General features: G+C 44.3%; 1 pseudogene; it reads left to right on the top strand.

The window, feature by feature from the left end:
* LOC111972052 (very-long-chain 3-oxoacyl-CoA reductase-A-like) overlaps positions 1–14,471 on the top strand; it is a 28,121-nt pseudogene extending 13,650 nt beyond the window's left edge.
* Positions 14,472–15,032: the final 561 nt, after the last annotated feature.

The raw sequence follows: 15,032 nt of genomic DNA, 5'->3' as shown, positions 1-15,032 counted from the left end.
TGATGTGCAACCTATACGTTGAGACATGAGATCAATATACGTTGCATCATTTCAGGGAGCCATGAATTCTCACTCTGTCTCTCACTCTCTCTCACTCTGTCTGTTTTTCCTGTAGAGGGAAGGACTGATCTGTTAACATGGTGTTTCTTTCTCTCTCTCCATCTTGTGAATACCCTCCTCCTCCCATCCCCCAGACTCCCCCTTTTTTTTGTCAACCTGATGTGATGCAGTCAGTTGCCCATTGATGCTTTTCTGCCAAGGAGTGTTTTAATTCTTAAGATGGCCAGGGAATCTGCTTCTCTTTTCACTTTGTGCTGTGCTCTCCCTCCTTTGTTCACTTTCTCTCTCCCTCTTCTCATTATTCTGCTCTTTCTATTTTTAGCCACCCCTAGGATCCCTGCTCTCCCTCCCTCTCTTGTGCTTCTTGTTCGTCATCACCCCCCCCCCCTCTCCAGCTCAGTGCTAGATAATAATGGCTACTGCCTGTATGAATCTTTCATCTGTGGGTTAGTTCCTCTGCTACAGTGCCTGTCATGGTGCATGATGGTTTGGGGTAGGGTAATAGTAAGCATTGGTACCCACTTCCCACCCTGAACATCCTGAATCTGATGGCTTTGGGTAGAGAGAGGTGTGTGTGTGTTGATCAGTCAGGCAGGGACTAGGGGTGAAGGGCAGAAGCTGGCTAAAAATAGCCATGCTCCCTCCTGACAAGGAGAGCAGAGAATGTCACTAGAACATCAGTCCGGACTCCTTGTACATCCATCTATCCTGCTTGGGCGCCRCTGTCTTTAGTTCTATAAAACAAGTGGTTATAACAAAGAATATCTCTTCAGCCAACTGTAAAGACCATTGTCAAGAAGCCTCGTTTTAAAATGAGTCAGCATAGCTTATTGATAATGTTGTAGAATTTATACTACTTATTTTCTTCTTTCAGTACCGCGTTTGTCCGTTGTCATGTGGATTAATAACGTTGTTGGGTGTGTCTCCTTGACTGATTTGCTGTTGGCACAGATGTTCTATTTGAACCGATTGCCATCCAGTACCTGTGAAGGCTCCAGTACTGTGGAAAGTCTGTGTTGCTGTTTTGATCATCCGAAAAGCAGTCTGACCAGAAATTATGGCGTCACATTTTAGCTAAAACAAAGGAATTTTCTCTGTAATGAGTTTCTTTTGAAAGCCTTGACAGGAATTGCAAGAGGACACTTCATGTTAATGCATACTGAACAAAAATATAAAGTGTTGGTCACATGTTTCATGAGCTGAAATAAAAGATCTGACATTTTCCATATGCTTATTCCTCTAAAATGTTGCTTACATCCCTGTTAGTGAGTATTTCTCCTTCGCCAAGATAATCCATCCACCTAACAGGTGTGGCATATCAAGAAGCTGATTAAACAGCATGATCATTACCCAGGTGCACCTTGTGCTGGATACAATAAGGCCACTAAAATGTGCAGTTTCGTTACACAACACAATGCCACAGATGTCTCAGGTTTTGAGGGAGTGTGCAATTGGCATGCTGACTGCAGGAATGTCCACCAGAGCGGTTGCCAGAGAATTGAATGTTAATTACGCTGCCATAAGCCGCCTCAACATAATTTGAGAATTTGGTAGTATGTCCAACCAGCCTCACAACCACAGACCACATGTAACCATGTCAGCCCAAGACCTCCACATCCAGCTTCTTCACCTACGGGATCATCTGGGACCAGCCACCTGGACGGCTGATGAAACTGAGGAGTATTTCTGTCTGTAATAAAGCCCTTTTGTGGGGAAAACCTCTGACTGGTTGGGCCTGGCTCCGCAGTGGGTGGGMCTGTGCCCTCCCAGGCTAACCCATGGCTGCACCCCTGCCCAGTCTTGTGAAATCCATAATTAGGACCTAACTAATTCATTTCATTTAACCGATATCCTTATATGAACTTTAACTCAGTAAAATTGTAGCAATAGTTGTATGTGGCAGTTATTTTTGTTCAGTATGTTAGACCCCAATATATTGGCTATGTCATATATTCCCCACTATATGTTAGCAGTCCATACAGTTTGAAGTGTGGTGTATAGTGATTTGGCACCCGGCTGAAATGTTATGAGAACCTGTACTGGCCCCTCTGTACTGATCTCTCCCCTTTTTTTCTCTCTCTCTTTCCTTATCTCCAGTTGTGACGGGAGCCACAGACTGAATCGGGAAAGTCTATGCAGAGAAGGCGAGTTTCCTGCATGGGCCCATTATTTCATTTCCTCTATAGAAAAACGCAGGAGAGCAGTGGTTCCTTGGCTACTACTCAGTTCCACACACACGCACAGAGTTCCATGTTGAGTTGGAGAACCCTTGTCATTGGGCCATGTGTTTTAGAGTAGTAGTAAAAACCCAGACGTGGTAGTTGGCCGGCCCATGCGACAGCTCTCTCCAGTCAAGACGTGGTATTTGGACCATGCAACAGTGTAGCTTGATTCCTATTGAGTCTCCCATTCAAGACCAGTAGAGTTCCCTGGTTCAGTAACTGGGGTGATGGTGTTCAGTAACTGGGGTGATGGTGTTCAGTAACTGGGGTGATGGTGTTTCAGTATACTGCGTTCTTCTCGCCCCTCCATCTCAGCTCGCTGGAAAAGGTTTGCAATGATGCTCATGAGTCGCTCCCAGGACAAGCTGGATGACGTCTCCAGGCAGCTTGGTAAGTGTGTGTGTGTTGCACCTCTTTCTGACTGATGTCTGGCAGTCATCCCAATGCTAATGGATGGATCACTAGTCACTTTAATAACGTCACTTTAATAATGTTACATATCTTGCATTACTCATCTCAATGTGTATATACTGTATTTTATACCATCTCCTGCATCTTGCCTATGCCGCTCGGTCATTGCCCATCCATATATTAATCTACATATGTTCCTTATTCCATCCCTTTAGGTGTGTGTGTATTAGTAGTGGTGAATTGTTAGATATTACTGCACTGTCAACTAGAGAGCACAAGCACTTCACTACACTCGCAATAACTATCTGCAACCAAGTTGTATGTACAAGTAACATTTATGGAATATTTGTGGTGTGTGTGTGTGTTGTGTGTGTGTTGTGTGTGTGTTGTTGTGTGTGTTGGTGTGTGTGTTGTGTGTGTGTGTGTGTGTGTGTGTGTGTTGTGTGTGTGTGTTGTGTGTGTGTGTCTGTGTGTGTGTGTGTGTGTGTGTGTGTGTTGTGTGTGGTGTGTGTGTGTGTTGTGTGTGTGTGTGTGTGTGTGTGTGTGTGTGCATGCACCAGGTCTGCTGACGTGTAAGATGGGGGCCACTTTAAAAAGCTTCCCCAGCCTTTACTAAAGGCTAGCCTGTACATCATTACAGGAACTGTATATGACATGGGGATACACACTCCTGTCTGTGGAAGCCTGGAAGCCCTTCAGATGGCTGTCGTCATGGAAAGCTGTCGGGTTAAGGGCACAGTGTGTAGGAAGATGAAGATGTCTGCGTGGGCAGGCCTGCGTTGTACACTACATGTCCAAAAGTATGTGGACACCCCTTCAAATTAGTGGATTCAGCTGTTTCAGCCACACTCATCGCTGACAGGTTTATAGAATCGAGCACACAGCCATGTAATCGCCATACACAAACATCGGCAGTGGAATGGCCCGTACTGAAGAGCTCAGTGACATTCAACATGGCACCATCATAGGATGCCCTGCTAGAGCTGCCCAGGTCAACTGTAAGTGATGTTATTAAAGTGGAAATATCTAGGAGCAACAACAGCTCAGCTGCAAAGTGGTAGACCAAACAAGCTCACCGAACGGCACCGGCGAGTGCTGTAGCGCGTAAAAAATTGTCTCCTGGGTTGCAACACTCACTACTGAGTTCCAAACTGCCTCTGGAAGCAACATCGGCACAATAATTGTTCGTCGGGTGATTCATGAAATGGGTTTCCATGGCTGAGCAGCCACACACAAGCCTAAGATCACCATGTGCAATGCCAAGCGTCAGCTGAATTGGTGTAACACTCGCCGCCGTTGGACTCGTGAGCAGTGGAAACGCGTTCTCTGGAGTGATGAATCACGCTTCACCTTGCATTCCGATGGACTAATCTGGGTTTAGCGGATGCCAGGAGAACACTACCTTCCCGACTGCATAGTGCCAACTGTAAAGTTTGGTGGAGGAGGAACAATGGTCTGCGGCTGTTTTTCCATGGTTCGAGCTAGACCCCTTAGTTCCAGTGAAGGGAAATCTTAACGCTACAGCATACAATGACATTCTAGACAGCCCTTTCCTGTTACAATCATGACAATGCCTCTGCACAAAGCGAGGTCCATACAGAAATGGTTTGTCGATCGGTGTGGAAGAACTTGACTGGCCAGTCCTGACCTCAATCCCATCGAACACCTTTGGGATGAATTGGAACGCCGCCTGCGAGCCAGACCTAATCACCAAACATCAGTACCCAACCTCACTAATGCTCTTGTGACTGAAATGGAAGCAAGTCCCCGCAGCAATGTTCCAACATGTAGTGGAAAGTCTTCCCAGAAGAATGGAGGCTGTTAACAGCAGCAAAGGAGGGACCCAACTCCATATTAATGCCCGTGATTTTGGAATGAGATGTTTGCCGAGCAGGTGTCCACATACGTTTGGCCATGTAGGGTATCTCTCCAAGGCTTTTACCTAAATGTCACCCCTTATCCAGCAGTGGTGACTCCTGGCTGTGTTCACAAATATCCCTCTCTGTGACTGGCGCATCCCCCTGAATTTCTCTCGTACCGGGGCGCACATCAGACAAACGAGTATTCTACATTCTAATTGCGGCAAGCGTGTTAAAGGAGAAGAGGGAAAGGAGTTTTTTTTTACGTATTTTTTTGTTGTTGTCTCTTTGTATACATCGCCCACTCCTGTTTGAGTAGGGAAAGTTGTGTATTTTCATACTGCTGATTTAAAAAAGAAATTGAATTTTTTTGTTGTTGAAAGAGGGATCGATCACCTGTTGGATGGGACATGGAAGGGGCTTAGTGCAGTCAGTGAATGGGCTGACTGATAACGTATGAATGTGAGGTGTGAGTATGTAGGCCATAGGAAGTGGAGACTACTTGATGGGCGTGTTTTTTTCCCCCAGGTTGTCTCTACATTAGAATGCGAAGTTAACTTTGCTGCCTCCTGTCTGCACCTAAACTATAACTGATTAGGAAAGCATTGAAACACAGCCAGACAACCATATAAATCTCTCCTCGAATATGTACTGCTCTCCTCACGCTCATCATTAATGGAATGTTGTATTAATGTCCCACCGTTAACCCAACTGTGTTTTCCTCCTGTTTACAGAGGAGCAATACAAGGTGGAGACCAGGACCATCGCTGTGGACTTTGGTCTGTCGGATATCTACCCCAAGATCGAGGCTGGACWGGCAGGCCTGGAGATCGGAGTGTTGGGTAGATGTTCCCTTTGTCTGGTCGTCCTCGCTCTGTATAYCACCACATTCTCATCTGTTTCACAAAATATCCTCACAAACCACATACTGACATCGGTCTCATAATCTACACAGATAAACGACTCTCGCGCACACACACACTTTTGACATTGCACGTTTTGTTTGTTGTACCGAGTTAAATGTGTTTTTTTTGTTGTTTTTTTTACATTTCCCAGCAACACACTGACACTATGGTGGCATGCATGTTAACACTTTTGTTTAACAACACATGTCGCTGGTCCATGGACTGTCGGGTCGTGTCGCTGGTCCACGGACTGTCGGGTCGTGTCGCTGGTCCACGGACTGTACTTTGACACCTTAGAAAATAAGATGCAGTCAGTCCTGAGTTCTAACCCTGGAGTTATGTGACCCTAAAACAGTAGAAGTGTTACTCTATTCTCAGTGTGGTCATTCAGAATGAACCGCCTACTAGTATGCCTTAGGAAGTACCTACAGAGTTTATTCGTTTTCAGATGTCACTCTCCGTCAGTCCACATTCTTGCTGTGTGGACAGTGTCACTTTCAGACAAGACCATTGTTCTTTGTGTGAGAGCCCATAAGTACATGTGCTGCTTGGCTTGCTCTTCCAGTTTAAGGTGTGGTTGTGTGCCCTTTTTATGAACGCCTTGCTCTCATAAGGTCCTGCTGCCCYCTGGTGGCTTTCAAGAGTAACAGCAGCACCGTTTTTAATTTCCTTATTGCCAATAACTAYGGTCTCGTCTGCTTTTAAATAAAACAATTATTCAACAGTGAACAATGTTGGAATCTCCTATCCCTACCCTGAGTACTTCCTGCATATTCCTGACCTGGACAACGTGAGTATTTTTTTTTTTTTTAAGAAAAAAAGAAATGTGAGTGAAGCATGGGCTCACCATCAGTTAGACTGACACCAGTCACCTTCRGGGAGACTGACACCTTTTGAAACCAGTTGAGTTCCAGGAGGTTCCTAGYGTTACTTTAGCTGTAGAAAAATTTACTAAGACTGTTCGCATTTGGAATGATTTAAAGATGCAATCTGGGATCTTAAGCACAACAAATTCGTAACATATCACACTATTTGCAAAATTCGTGACACACATAATAAATGACGTAGTACAGAATTGGATGACGTAGTACACAACTGGGACCTGTTTTGGCTCTTCAGAACCACTTTCAAAACTGTTTGAGAGGAGAGTTTTAATACTTAAACTAAATATTTTTTTCTTCTACATTATAGTTCATCACCAACGTGATCAATGTCAACATGACCTCTGTTTGCCAGGTAAGAGTTCTCTCGTTTCTGGAGCAGTTCTATGAGTGTATATGTATACCATAGATTTATCATCTAGTATATTTTTATCAGTGACACTGTGCACTTCGTCTCTCTGAGGCCAAGTTCAGGGTTTTCAGTGGTAAGACAACGTATTGACGACACACTGGTATCACTGGCACAGACGGCATGTAGATGGGCGTCCATATTTCTCTCTTCCTCGTCACCCCCCCCTTTTCCTCTCCTCCTTCACTGTTGCTGCTGTGCTATCTGCAGGTTCCCAGAGCATCGGTGAACTACACCAAACTGTCAGTGTTCACCCATAGACTACCCTTCCTCTCTCTTTCCCTCTCGCCCTGCCTCTCACGTGGCTGAAATGTACCAGTGTGCCATACATCTCCCATAATGCCACTGGGGTAAATCTGTAGTGGGATCTAAAGTTCATCACTGGTCCTGTATAACTTTAAATGACAGTGTTTTTAGAGACAACTGTCTTGTCCAATCGAAATTAGAATTTTGTCTAGAAATTGAATATTTGCATCAAGTGTGATCTGTAGAAGTGTCCCACGTGTTATATTTATTTAATACTCTATATGCTGCAGCCACTGATTCCTGGCCTGTTCTGTCAGATCGTTGACCTGTTGCTCAGGAGTTGACCGTTCTTTCCCTTTTCAGATGACCCGTCTCGTCCTGCCCAGAATGGTTCAGAGGTGAGTTGGTTTCCTTTTATAAGTGCTGTTGCCACATTTCATAAAGGAACGTTCATTCAGTTTTCATTGRCGTTAGTTCCAAACTAGGTAGTCTGAGGCAGTTCTTTATAAGGGGTTTTACGTCTCAGTCAAATTCTTGTCATGCTCAGCCACATGACAATGCCGTGCGTCACCGTAAAACTACAAATTCTAAATAAAATCCTTTGTCAACCTGAGTGGTAGATATTTTTTTTTTTTTTTCTTCGCCCACCCCCTTCTAATGCCAGTGTGGGTACCAGTCTGTTGAGAGATCATTCCACTACTTGTCACTCTTAATTCCATAAAGAGTTGGCAAGAGGGCAGAAACGAGCTGTGGCACTCAGGCTATTCCGATGCTGGAACCTACACCAGAAAAGCCTAAATGTGCTCTATTAGAAGGACCATGATATGAAGACGGCCTTGATGTGTTTAGAACAGGGGACCAACAGAGTGTTATCCAGAGGATACACTAATACACAGCTCCTCCTCCTCCCAGCTGCGCCGCCGCCTCCCCCTTCTCACAGCTCCCCCACCTCCCAGTAACGCCTCCCCCGCCTCCCAGCTGTGCCTCCCCCTTCTCCCAGCTCCCCCGCCTCCCAGCTGCGCCTCCCCTCCTTCTTTCTAGCCCTCTCTTTCTTTGTTCCCCATTCTGACCAGCTGCTTTTCAATTCACACAAAGTGCGCCCTCAGATTGGCTCGGACGAATCACATGGGATCTCTGAGCCAATGGAAAGGTGAGGGGCCAACCAACCCCATGTTCACTACATCACTGCAGCAACAGGGGCGCAAACTACGTCAGCAAGCGGCTGCCATGGCAACCCACACAGTGACTTTGATTACTGTGTGTGGCAGTTTACAGTGGAACTAGTCTGCTTGTACTCTGACAAACAGACCACGCCACCTTCCAGCGCGCCATAGCAGAACAAGAGGAAAGTCCTCTCATCCCCTTTTTTTTGTTTTGTGTGTTTCAGGTCCAAAGGTGTGGTCCTCAACATCTCCTCTGGCAGTGGCATGTACCCTGTCCCACTCCTCACTGTATACTCCTCTTCCAAGGCAAGGGCCACTCATAGACCTCTATATACAGACACGCACCACCCGCAGACCGACAGATACAACACACGTGCACACGTGTTTATAAAATGTTCCATAGTAGTATTTGTTACATATAGCGAAGCCTTTTGGTTCTCCAGCTGTAGTTCAGTAGGGGGCGCTCTCTCTCATATTCAAAGGGATTTATTGGCATGGGGAAACGTATGTTTACGAAGCAAATGATAAACGATCAGTAAACATTACACTCAGTTTAAAAAAAATATAGACATTTCAAATKCTATATTATTGGCTATGTACAGTGTTAAAGTATGAAAGGGAAAATAAATACAGATATAGGTTGTATTTACAATGTTTGTGCTCCTCTGGTTAGCCTTTTGTCATGGCAACGGGCCACAAATCTTACTACTGTGATGTCACACTGTGGTATTTTGCCTAACAGATATGGGAGTTTATCAATGTTTTGAATTGTTTTCCAATTCTTTATGGGCTTGTGTTCTCTGTGGGTAAATATGTGTCTCTATTGTGGGCATACATTTGGCAGGTTAGGAGGTGTAGCTCAGTTTGTACCTCATTTTGTTTGGCAGTGGACACATAGGCAGACCTGGCTCTCGAAGACAGCGAGGTTAAGTTCAGTCTGTAGACAGTCAAGGATTTTCTTTATTTGTGGTCAGTCAATGGTCAGGTATTCTGCCACTGTACTCTCTGTTTAGGGACAGATAGCATTCCAATTTGCTCTGTTTTTTTGGTTGATACTTTCTAGTGTCAAGTAGTTCTTTTTGCTTTCTCAAAAGCTGGTTTTGTCTAAATGTGTTTCTCCTGGGACTCTGTAGGGTGTGTTTGTGTTTGTGAACAGAGCCCCAGAACCAGCTGGCTGAGGGGACTCTTCTCCAGGTTCATCTCTCTGTAGGTGAGGATTTTGTGGTGGAATGTGTGTGTATCACTTCCTTTTTAGGTGGATGTAGAATTGAACAGCTCTTTTCTGGATGTAGATAACCARCGGGTATCGGCCTAATTCTGCTCTGCATGCATTGTTTGGGGTTTGCGTTGTACACAAAGTATATTTTTGCAGAATTCTGCTTGCAGAGTCTCAATTGGGTGTTTGTCCCATTTTGTGAATTCTTGGTTGGTGAAAATACCTGTTCATTAACTGATTTGAAGTATTTTAAGTTAAATGTTTTTTGTCACATCCTAATTGGGATGTTGCGTTTTCATGTTCCTTTTGATGGCATAGGTCTGTACATGATGATGATAATATCTCTTGGTACCTTTAGGCTTTTGTGGACTTCTTCTCTCGTGGACTTCAGGAGGAGTACAAGGCCAAGGGAATCATTGTCCAGGTAGGAACTCTCTTCCTGTTAACCTGGGCCACTTTCAGCAGGACACCACGTTGGCCATCGTTCAGGTACAATTGTGTTATGTAGAACAAACATGCCTCTCTAGCGGGTAGACTAGGATAAGGGATCACCTCAGCTCTATTCATGGCATTTCTATCTGCAACGTTTGCACAACGTTCTACAACGTTTGCACAACGTTCTACAACGTTTGCATACAAAACATGACCCTGTTCGCTACTTATTTCCGTTGGACTTATTCTCCGTCAGTTCTACAAAGCTAGCTATGGCTACACCGTACAGTTCCACAAAGCTAGCTATGGCTACACCGTACAGCCCTGCAGTTCCACAAAACTCAATGTTTCCTAATCTTGGTCATACACTTGATTCAACTATTCTAAATTTACCCCTTTGGGTTCCCAGGTCCCAGATTGGGAAACACTAACTCAACAGGTCTCAAGTCGTGTCTTTAACGTGGATACTGTTGCTGTATATAGGTTGTTTAATTTTCAGCTAAACTTTCTCTCTTGCATTTTGTTTTCTAGAGTGTACTGCGATTCTTTGTGGCCACCAAGATGACCCGTATCAAGAAGCCCACCCTGGACAAGCCCACCCCCGAGCGCTATGTGTCCGCTGAGCTGACCACCATCGGACTGCAGGGCCAGACCAACGGCTACTTCCCCCACGCTGTCATGGTACGGACCGACCCCCTCATCTCCCTTAGTTTTCCTTTAAAAAGTTTTTGAAAACAACAAAAGTACGTTTCTTGTTGGACAAGTCGAGGTAGTCCTTCCCYGTTTTCAGTATGTTTTCTTCTGTTTGGTGCAGAACGTTCTGAGCTGGTATGATCTATTTGTCATGTAGAAGCATTCTGTTTCACGTCACTGAATAGTGAATGCACCCTCTGTGTACAGTGCATTCGTAAAGTATTCAGACCACTTAACTTTTTCCACATTTTGTTAAGTTGTAGCCTTATTCTAAAATGTATTTCATGTTTTATTCTCATCCATCTACACACAATACCCCATAACGACAGTGAAACCACGTATAATAATTTTTTGTACATTTATAAAAAAATAAACCCATACCTTATTTACATATGTATTCAGACCCTTTGCTATGAGACTTTAAATTGAGCTCAGGTGCATCCTGTTTTCATTGATCATCCTGTGGTAAATTCAATTGATTGGACATGATTTGGAAAGGCACACACCTGTCTATTTAAGGTCCCACAGTTGACAGTGCATGTCAGAGCAAAAACCAAGCCATGAGGTCGAACAAATTGTCTGTATAGCTCTGAGACAGGATTGTTTCGAGGCACAGATCTGGGGGAGGGTACTAAAAAATGTCTGCAGCATTGAAGGTCCCCAAGAACAGTGGCCTCCATCATTCTTAAATGGAAGAAGTTTGGAACCACCAAGACTCTTGCTAGAGCTGGCCGCCCAGCCAAATTGAGCAATCGGGGTAGAAGGGCCTTGGTCAGGGAGGTGACCAAGAACCCAATGGTCACTCTGACAGAGTTCCTCTGTGGAGATGGGAGAAACTTTCAGAAGGACAACCATCTCTGCAGCACTTCACCAATCAGGCCTTTATGGTAGAGTGGCCAGACAGAAGCCACATGACAGCCCGCTTGGAGTGTGCCAAAAGGCACCTAAAGGACTCTCAGACCATGATAAACAAGATTATATGATGAAACCAAGATTGAACTCTCTGGCCTGAATGCCAAGCGTCACGTCTGGAGGAAACCTGGCACCATCCCTACGGTGATGCATGGTGGTGGCAGCATCATGCTGTGGGGATGTTTTTCAGCGGCAGGGACTGGGAGACTAGTCAGGATTGAGGCAAAGATGAATTGGAGAAAAGTACAGAGATCCTTGCTGCTCCAGAGCGCTCAGGACCTCAGACTGGGATGAAGGGTCACCATCCAACAAGACAATGGCACACAGCCAAGACAACGCAGGAGTGGCTTCGGGACAAGTCTCTGAACGTCCTTGAGTGGCCCGGACTTGAACCTGATCAAACATCTCTGGAGAGGCCTGAAAATAGCCGTGCAGTGACGCTCCTCATCCAACCTGACAGATCTTGAGAGGATCTGCAGAGCGGAATGGGAGAAATCCCCCAAATACAGGTGTGCCGAGCTTGTAGCGTCATACCCAAGAATACTCAAGGCTGTAATTGCTGCCAAAGGTGCTTCATAGTACTGAGTAAAGGGTCTGAATACTTATTTAAATGTGATATTTCATTTTTTTTTAAATACTTTTGCATTATTGTCGAACCTGTTTTTAGCTTTGACATTGCAGGGGGAAACTATTTAATCMATTTTAGAATAAGGCTGTAACGTAACTCTGGAAAAAGTCAAGGGGTCTGAATACTTTCCGACTGCACTGTATACACTGAGTGTACTAAACATTAAGAAACACCTTCTAATATTGAGTTGCACAGGAATGCTGGTCCATGTTGACTCCACTGCTTCCCACAGTTGGCTGAATGTTCTTTGGGTGGTGGACCATTCTTGATACACACGGGGAAACTGAGCGTGAAAAACCCAGCAGCGTTGCAGTTCTGGACTCAAACCGGTGCGCCTGGCACCTACTACCATACCCCGACACTTAAATATTTTGTCTTGCCTATTCACCCTCTGAATGGCACACATACACAATCCATGTCTCAAGGCTTAACAATCCTTCTTTAACCTGCCTCCTCCCCTTCATCTACACTGAATTTTGAAGATTTAAGAGGTGACATCAATAAGGGATCATAACTTTCATCTGGATTCACCTGGTCAGTCTGTCATGGAAGAGCAGGTGTTCCTAATGTTTTGTATAGTATGTCCACACTGAGTGCTAACTAACCTCTTGCCACTGGGCTGGCTGACCACTACCCTGGTGGCTATTTAACCTGGTCTTCAGGGCTGGCTGACCACTACCCTGGTGGCTATTTAACCTGGTCTTCAGGGCTAGCTGACCACTGTCCTGGTGGCTATTAACCTGGTCCTCTGTTGTCTTCAGGGCTGGCTGACCACTGTCCTGGTGCCTATTAACTTGGTCATCTACTTCGGGGCCAGGATGAACCGAGCCAAGAGCACCGGATACCTGAAGAGGAGGAAGCTGAGGGAACTGGCCAACCAGAGCAATGGGAAGAGTGTGACAGGCTGAAGAGCGAGTAAACGGAACTCCATAGCAACGAATGGAGACTAGAAGCTGACCATAGAACTACCATTCAACTACTCTGACTACCCTGGACTATGTCCGTTTTGATCAGGGTTCCACAACCTCTCCTCGGCCCCCCCTAGACGTTTCACTTTTTTTAGTTTTAGCCATAAACTGGCACACCTGATTCCATTAGCCAAATGATGATTAGTTGACTAATGGTGTCAGGTGTGCCAGTTTAGGGTTAAAACAATGTGAAATGTCTGGGGAAGCCTGATGAGAGGGTTGGGCAACGCTGCATTAGATAATGGTGTTGAATTTTCACTTGACTGTGTTTTAATATTTGTGTGTGTCACCGAGTCCATATTGATGTAACTGTAGCAGGTCTCTCTGAATGAAGTGGTAACTGGCCAAAGTGGCTGGAACAAAATAAATGAAAGGAAAAGGTCTTTGTTCTCAGCACAGGGAATAGTTATTTTTCAATGTAACAAAAATAATTGGTGATAAGAATGTAAAATATATTTTATGTACGTAAAAGCAAGCTATATCTTCAGGCACTTTACGAAGTGTAGTTTACACGCTGTGGCTGAAAAGTGTACAAGTGATCAAATCTTAATTCCTCGTGTCCTTGATTCCTAATTTCCTTACCGACCTCTCTAAGCACATTGGAGGACAGGCTCGAAGGTCCCACCCCTCGGACCGCTTCCAATGAGCTTCGAGAGGGAGGAATCAAGGACCCGAATAGTCAGAGTTGATGCCTTGTACACTTTTCAGACCTAGCCCATGTAAGGAGCTCTCTAGCCTCAGCTTGTCTTGTTTTGTCTTTAGCTGAGTTGTTGGCCTTTGTGTTTATTTCAGTTTTTGTGGATTTGTTTTGTTTCCTGGTTTCAGTTGTCCAATCGCAGTCTTGTAAGGTTGTTTTTATGGATTTGATGGAGAGAGAAAAAAGTACATTCTTTTCTCTCTTTCTCATCCAGTTCATGTTGGTTTTGGTCCAACAAGAGGGACTCTGGCACATTGAGGTCCTTGTATGGAGCTCTGAACGAGTGACAATAATAGTTGAAAAGCTGACAGTACACGCTGTTGGTTTACAGCTCATATACTGTATTGCAGATACCAAAGGATTGTATGTATTATATTGTGCAAGATTGCTTCGTCGTACAACAAGCACAACTATTTCTGACTGTGTTGGTCTGTGAGGGCCTTGGATCTCTGTATGCCTTGTCCTGACCAATGTTCAGACTTTAACTCTTCTGAAAGGCACCACGGTTTTCACAGTGTGAAACTCCACAAGTTTTTTATATWTTTTTTATATTATATTATCAGGGATGTTGAGCAGTGAATTGCAACTTTTTTTATGATTTTACAACTTAAAAAAATACTGTGCAATGTGCTCTGTAGTTTCACTCCGACTTTTTGTATGATATSTGAATATTATTAATGAACATGTACTATGCTGTTTAAAAGGGATTCAAATGTTGAGCATTAACTCAAATGAAGTTTTATAAAACATTGTACTGGTATTTGGGGTATATTTTCTCYGGTGTTCTTTTTGTGGTAAGATTCATCCCAAATGGCACCCTGTTCCCCTAGTGCACTACTCAAAAGTAGTGTACTATAGGAAACCGTGTACCGTTTGGGGGCACAACCAATGTGTTCCCAGCCTCCATCTTTACTAAGATTTTGGGGCCAAGACTAGCTCTGTTATGTCACTTTATGATATCACAACCGGGAAGCCACCATTGTCATAGAGTTCCGAGAACAGCAACAGCTGTCTGCATGTGGAATGACCAGAGACTGTCAAGACGAATGATAAGTGGCTATTTCTCTGAATATTTAAATAGTTTACTTTATTGCTTCTTACTGTGTTTCATTTGAGACCTTTACACGGAAATGAAAATAATTGGATAAAACTGATATGCGTTTGAATTTTTTGCTATAAATAACTTTTTAATGTTAAAAATGGGACACATTGAATGAAACACCTGCCACTAACATATGAGCTAATGTTTCGTTGTGTGAGGAATACCTAGATCTTACTGGCTTGAATGATCTAGCTTGGAAGGTCTAATCAGAAGACATTTCAAACCATC

The sequence above is a fragment of the Salvelinus sp. IW2-2015 genome, linkage group LG13, assembly GCF_002910315.2.
Source record: "Salvelinus sp. IW2-2015 linkage group LG13, ASM291031v2, whole genome shotgun sequence".
Lineage (NCBI taxonomy): Eukaryota > Metazoa > Chordata > Actinopteri > Salmoniformes > Salmonidae > Salvelinus > Salvelinus sp. IW2-2015.
This window is presented reverse-complemented; position numbering and strand designations above follow the sequence as displayed.